The sequence below is a fragment of the Myotis yumanensis genome, unplaced genomic scaffold (genome assembly GCF_028538775.1).
Source record: "Myotis yumanensis isolate MYYU_CA2020_CCGP unplaced genomic scaffold, mMyoYum1.0.hap1 SCAF_13, whole genome shotgun sequence".
NCBI lineage: Eukaryota > Metazoa > Chordata > Mammalia > Chiroptera > Vespertilionidae > Myotis > Myotis yumanensis.
The window spans coordinates 15,599,799-15,607,570 of record NW_027223764.1 but is presented as its reverse complement, the minus strand read 5'-3'; positions in this window follow the sequence as shown (position 1 = coordinate 15,607,570).

Below are 7,772 nucleotides of genomic sequence, written 5' to 3'. Positions count from 1 at the left end.
AGTAAAAATCCTGCTCTTTTTAGCCAAAAGATTGGAAAAGGGCATCCTGGCAAGCGGAGAACTTTTAGACAATAATGACTCTACTCTAGCCAAATACCAGAAAAAAACTGGCCTTATCTCCACTCATACCCGCAAAGGATGAATGTTGAGCCTAGACTTCCACCCTCCTGAGGCTGTGACAAGGTGCTCCAACCCCCTGACAGAGTAGTGTAAGAAAAGGCCATGGTAAGAAACCAAGATTTTCATCTGTTCTAAGTGGTAATGAGGCTCCCCCATCCTTATTTGTGACATCAGTAGAAGCCACTTTCATCCCTACCCAACAATGATGAGGCATCCCTACCTCTTTCTGCTGTCAGAGGAGGCCTGATGGAGTCAGGATGTTCACCTCTGCCCAGTGCTAATGAAGCCACCCTCGTGACTACTCTTTTGTGTCAGTGGAAGCCACATGAAAAGCAGTAGCAAGACACAATCCTACTTACCCCTCCCAACTAGAATGGTATCAATGGAGATTTGATGGGGACACGGAACTCCAACCTTTGCCCAGCACCACCCCCAGGTGTCAATGAAGGCAAATAGGGAATGTGTACTTATATACCCACCTAGCAGTAACAAGATGGCACCTTCTCCCCTTCCCCTGCCATAGCTAAAACAGAGGTTCAGTGAAGATCTTTAGCCTTATACCATAATATTGACAATATCCAGGTTTCAATAAAAAACTACGTATCATGACAACAATCAAGAAATCTAAAATTGAATGTGAAAATATAATTAATAGATGCCAGCATTGAGATGACAGAGATGTTAGAATTATCTGATGAAGATTTTAAAGCAGTCATTGTAAAAATACTTCAACAAGCAATTATAAACACGTGTGAAACAAATGAAACTATAGAAAGTTTCATTAAAGAAATAGAAGATCTAAAAAACAACCCACCAAATGGACATTTTAGAACTGAAAAACAACTAAAAATAAAAATCTCAAAGGATAGATTCAGCAGCAGAAGTAAGAGGACAGAGGAAAGAATAATTGAACTTGAAGATAGAAGAGTAGAAACTATCCAATCTGAATAGCAGGGAGAAAATAGACTGAAAACAAACAAACAAAACACAACAACAACCCAAAGTCTCAGAGGCTTGTGGGAATATAACAAAAGCTCTCTTATATGTCCTGGAACTCACAGAAGGAGAGGAGAGAAAGGATGGGGATAGGAAAGTACTCAAAGAGGGTTAAAAACTTCTCAAATTTGGCAAAACACATATCTACATATTCACAAAGCTGAGCAAACCACAAACAGAATAATCTCAAAAAAAATCTGCAGCAAGACACATCAGAATCAAACTTCTGAAGACTGAAAACAAAGAATAATCTTGAAAGCAGGAGTAGCTATATTAATAGCAGGTAAAGAAAATTACCAGAGACAGACATATCATATAATGACAAAGGGGTCAGTCTATCAAGAAGACATGGCAGTCTTAAGTGTGCAAGCATCAAACAATAGAGCATGAAACATGTGAAGCAAATCCTGATAGATCTAAAAGGAGAAATAGACAAGTCCACAATTATAGTCAGAGGCTTCAGCACCCCTTTCTGTACAATTGATGGGACAACTAGATAGAAAATCACCAAGGACATAGAATAATTCAACACCACCATCAACCAACAGTATATTTATAAAACACTCCACAGCTGAATATAATTGTTTTCAAGTACCTACAGAACATAGGTAAGAGAAATCATATCCTGGGCTATACAACAAATCTCAACATATTAAAAATAAGTGAAATCATAGAGAATTTCTCTTACCACAATTGAATCACATTGGAAATCAATAACAGAAAGACAATAAGAAAAATCTCCAAATATTTGACAACAACAGAATAAACTCCTAAATAATCCATGGGTCAAAGAGAAAGTCTCAAGAAAAATAAAAATTGAACTGAATGAAAATAAAACACAACATATCAAAATCTGTGGTATACAGTTAAGGTAATGCTGAGAGGACAATTTTTAGCACTAAATGCAAATATCAGAGAAGAGGAAAAACTTCAAGACAATAATTTAAGCTTCTAACTTAAGAACCTAAAAAAAAGGATATAATAAAGGAAACAGAAGTATAAATCAATGAAACTGAAAACAGAAATAGAGAAACATCACTGAATCAAAGAGCTGTTTCTTTGAAAAGAACAATAAAATTGACAAACTTCCAACAAAACCAGCAAAAAAAATAGAAGACGTTAGCAATATCAGGAATCAGGACATCACCACCAATTTTGCAGACATCAAAAGACAATAAAGGATCACTACTAACAATTCTATGTGCACAAATTTGACAACTTAGACAAAATGGGTTGACGTTTTGAAAAACACCAACTACCACAACTTACTCAATATAAAATGGATAATTTGAATAGTTCTTAATAAGTATTAAGCAAATTGAATTCATAATTTTAAAAATACTCCCCCAGAGAAATTTCCTAGCTCAGATAGCTTCACTGAAGAATTCTATAAAGTTTAAAGAAGAATTAAGATCAATTCTACATAATTTTTTCCAGAAAATAGAAGTGGGAATACTTTTCAGTTCATTTTATAAGGTTAATGTTATCTTGACACCAAAAACCAGACTGTACAAAAAAAGAAAAAAAACAAACAGATAAATATCATTCATTAATATGGATAAAAAATCTTTAAAAAATATTAGCAAATGAAATTCAGTGATGTACTAAATAAATTATATGCCATGAGCAAGTGGAGCTTATTGCAGAGATGCAAGACTAGTTTAATATAAGAAAATCAATCCATATTGATAGGCTAAAGAGGAAAAATCAATTGATCATATCAATTGATGCAGGAAAAAAAGCACTTGACAAAATTTAACATTTATTTATGATATAAATAATAGGAATAGATAGGAACTTTATTTGATAAAGGGCACTACCAAAAATCCTTAAGTAACATTATAATTAATGGTGAAAAACTAAATGCTTTTTCTTTAAGATCAGAAACAAGGCAAGGATGTCCAATCCTACCACTTTTATTCAACATTGTGCTGAACTTTTAGCCAGAGCAAAAGGTAAGAAGAGAAAATAAAAGGCACACAGACTGGAAAGGAAGAAATAAACTGTCCCTATTTGGGTATGACATGATTATTTACATAGAAAATCTCAAGGCATCTATGAAAAGAATCCTAGAATGAGTGAGTTTAGCAAGGTCACAAGATACAAGATAAAGATACAAAAGTAATTGTATTTCTACAAGCTAGCAGTGAACTCATGGGTGCCAAAGTTTAAAAATATAATACCATTTATAATCACCTCCCAAAGAAATACTTAGGTATAAGCCTAACAAAACAGGTATGGGGATTATATGCTAACAACTACACAATTCTGATAAAATAATTAAAGGCCATAGAAATAATGGAAAAGACATACTGTGTTCATGGATTGGAAGACTCAACATAGTAAAGAAGTCAGTACTCTTCAAATGGATGTACAGGTTCAATAGAATTCCTATTACAATCCCAGCAAGATTTAAAAAAAAATAAATATAGACAAGATTATTCTAAAAGTTATAGCAAAAGGCAAACATTTATATCAAAGTATTAAAATAGCTAAAACAATTTGGAAAAGAGGAACAAAGTGGAAGAAATCAGTCTACCCAATTTCAAGACTTACATTAAAGAAATCTATGTGGTATCCACAGGAGGGCAGGCATATTGATCAGTGAAACAGAATAGAGAATTCAGATACAGACCCAAACGAATATGCCCAACTTATTTTTTGATGAAGTTACAAAAGCAATTCAGTGGAGGAAAGATAGCTTTTCAACAAATGGTGCTGGAGCAATTGGACATCTATAGCCATGAAAGTGGACTTCAACTTGTCTCACACCTTATACAAAAAGTCAAAATGGATCATGTGCTTAAATGTAAATTTTAAATTACAAAACTTAAACAATCGTAGGAGAAAATCTTCATGATCCAGGGCTAAGCAAAATTTATGAATGCCATCAAAAGCATGATCCATAAAGAAAAAATTTATAAATTGGATTTCATCAGAATAAAAATTCTGCTCTGTGAAAGATCCTGTTAAGAGGATAGAAAGACAAGTGATAGACTGGAAGAAAATATTTTCAAACCACATATACCGAGAATATATAAAGGATATATATTAACAGAAAGCCAAACAAATATAATTTGAGAATGGTTTAAAGACAGGTAGAGATATTTCACCTAAGAGGATATATGGATGGCAAATAGGACATGAAAAAGATAGCAACAACATTAGCCAGGAGGGAAATGCAAATTGAAGCCACAATGAGATTTCATTACATCCCTACTATCATAGTTAAAATAAAAAATATTGATAGCACTAAATGCTGGGGAGAATTCATTGCTTGTGGGAATGTAAAACTGTACAGCCACTCTGGAAAAACAGTTTGGCAGTTTGTTAAAAAACTACATATGCAACTATCGTAGGGCCGAGCAATTGTACTCCTGGGCATTTATCCCAGAAAAATGAAAATTTACATCCACAGAAAATCCTGTACATGAATGTTTATGGCAGCTTTATTCATTATAGCCCCAAACTGGGAACAACTCAGATGTCCTTCAACAGGTTAAATAAACTCTGATACGTCAATTCCATGGAATACAACCAGGCAATAAAAAAGAATAAAGTATTGATACACATAACAATCTGAATGAGCTCCGGAGAATTAGGCTGGTTGAGAAAAGCCATTCCCCATAGGTTGTGTTCCATGTGATTCCATTTCTATAACATTCTTGAAATGACACAGTGATTGTATGGAGAACAGATTAGTGGTTGCCAGGGGTTAAGGAGAGGTCAGAGATAGGGTGAAGTGGGTGTGGCTATAAAATGGCAATATGGGGATTCTCACTGCAAAGGAAAGGTTCTGTAGCTTGATTATTTCGATGTCAGCATCATGGTGATATAGTATTGTAATTCTGTAAGATGTTATTATTGGGGGTGGGGTGGGGAACTGGGTAAAGGGAAATGGGATCTCGTTGTGTTATTTCTTACAACTACATGTGAATCTCCAATTATCCCAAAATTAAAAGTTTAATTAAAAAATAGGTACGATCCCTTTTCTTATGGGGTTTATAGTATTTTGGAGGAGAGAGGCATTATTTAAATCTCTATTCAAACATATGAAAATTCAACTATAGTAATGCTTTAAAGAAGAGGTGGAGCACTGCTGGCATGACTCTGTGGTTGGGGGTCGACCTATGAACCAGGAGGTCAAGGTTTGATTCCCGGTTAGGGCACATGCCTGGGTTGTGGGCTTGATCCCCAGTGTAGGGCGTGCAGGAGGCAGTGGATCAATGATTCTCTGTCATCATTGATGTTTCTAGCTCTCTCTCCCTCTCCCTTCCTTTGAAATCAATGAAAATATTTTTAAAAATATATATTTTTTAAAAGATGGATAATTTTAGAACATATAATAGGGTGCATGAGCCCATAATTTATTGCTCAAACTGAAACAATTTTGAGTGAAAAGGGGTGCTATTAGTAATTAGGCTGGAAAGTAGAACTAAACTGGGACACGTGGTCACCCTAACAATAGGGGAGGGGTGTCCTGAAGTCAGGTGAAGTTCCCTGAGGGAGGTGATGCTACTAGACCCAAGTTCTGAAGGAAGATTGAGAGTGAATTAGGCAAACAGGGAGAGGAGGAGAACATGGGCAAAGACCCCACCATAGTAGGAGGGAGCCTGGACATGTGGGAGCAAGGACAGGAGCAGGGGCAGAAGCAGGGGCAGGGAAGCAGTTCCTGGGAGCACCCAGGAACACTTGCTTGGTTTTCTGCAAAAGAAGCCTCATCTGGGCTCCCAGTGACCTCTGTGAGCTCCCTCCCTCCCTCCCTTCTGCTGGTTGTAATCTACATGTTTGTTTTGAGGCTATATTTAGTTCCCTGCCTAGCTCTTTGCCACACTTGAACAGTTTCCCAAGATCTGCCAGCTCTCCAGATTCTGACTGTGGATGAGTGGAAGGGTCATGGCCCCTGAGTATGGGAAAGGCAGGGCCACACTCACATCCACAAGACTCCCCACCTGTTAGTGGCTACCATGGCCTGGGGCAGTTCTTAAGGGTTTTCCAGTCTCACCTTGTCCTTCTTTCTTGCTTCTTTTGTATGCAAACTTGCTCTTAGGAAACCCAGAACCCTCCCTAGCTGGAGGGTGGGTTTAACTTCTCTGAGCCAGGGGTCTTGATTTGTAAATAGAGATTCTTGGAAGATATGATGTGTGTGTGTGTGTGTAATTATACAGTCTAGCGCTCTATGGATTCCCTTCTGCCTCTCAAGCTGCCCCTTCTCAGGCTCCTCTGCTTGTCCTTCTGGCCCATGGTCTTACACCAAGGGTTTCAGTTGGATGCTTCCACTTCTCATGCTGTTTTGAAGAGACCACCTTTTCTCTAAGAATGTAGCATTGCTTTTAGAGTCATTAGGGATAAGAGTAAAACAAAAGCCCATTTTCCTCCAAATCCTCTTTCCCAACTGCATCCACCCCTCCTTTTCTTTTGGAGCCATGACCAGGGTGAAATGTCTACAAGTTGCTGATAACTTTCATCAGCTTAATGCCTATGTTCTTTCCTGGAGTTTGTTTCTATTGTTAACTTGACTTCTTCAGCTTCAACTTGCTACTTGAAGATAGGCTTGGAATTCACCGGCCATGTTTTCTTCCTTCCTAGGGGGTGTCATTTACAGAAAAGGATGTCACCAACTATATCACCAACCTCCTCTCAAATTGCTAGGCATGCTGTGGGAGCCATGTGCCCAATGAATACCAGCTACCAGCATTGTGGGTGGGCCTGGGTGGGAAGACAGGTGGTGAAGCAGAAAAATCACTGGCTTCTGAGCCAGGTAGACATGAATGTAAAATTTTCTAGGGCCTGTTGTGTGATCTAGGACAGGAAGATAGAATAAACGACTGTGTAAAAGCTTAGCTCTAATATCAAATCTGAATTCAAGCCCCTAGTTCCGTCACTCACAGTTGTACAATTCAACCTCTTTGAATCAAAGTTTCTTCATCTGTAAAATGGGAACAAGGTGCTGGCCTCCACCAAATGTTCAGGGTAACAACATTTATAACCAAATTTATCTAGCCTTTCTCGGTGCCACTCTTTGTTCCACTGCTTTATGTTCATTAATTCATTTAATCTTCACTATGACCCTGTATGGTAAGTATTTTCGTTATTCCTGTTTCCAGATAAGGAATGGAAACAAAGAGAGGTTAAGTAATGTGTCCAAGGTCACACAGCTGGTGGGTGGTCTTAATCATTCTTCTAGAACGCTGATGGGTCCTTAGCACACATCTGGTCCAGAGTTAGGGCTCAGTACATGTTAATGCTCCTCATTATCATCAACATGATCACACCTGTCATCACTGCGTTACCTGTATATGTTTCAGTTTCTCAATCTATTGATCGGACCAAGAAGACCTATTTTGTCATCATTAAATGAAGTCATGAGCATGAAAGACATAGAGCCTAGCTTAAAGAAAGCCCTTATTAAGTGTCACTTTTTAGGGTTATTAATTTATTTATTGCTTATCCCTTCTTTTCTCTTTCTCTTCTATTTTTCCTCTAAAGTTTTTGGTGCCTTTGTGAGCAGGATTATTTCTTTATTTTTATTTCTTATTATTTTCTGAGAGGAAGGGAGAAGGAAAGAGAGAGAGAAATATCAACAATGAGAGAGAATGCCTCTAGCAAGCCCCAACACTAGGTATCAAGCCTGCAACCTGGGCGTGTGCCCTGAC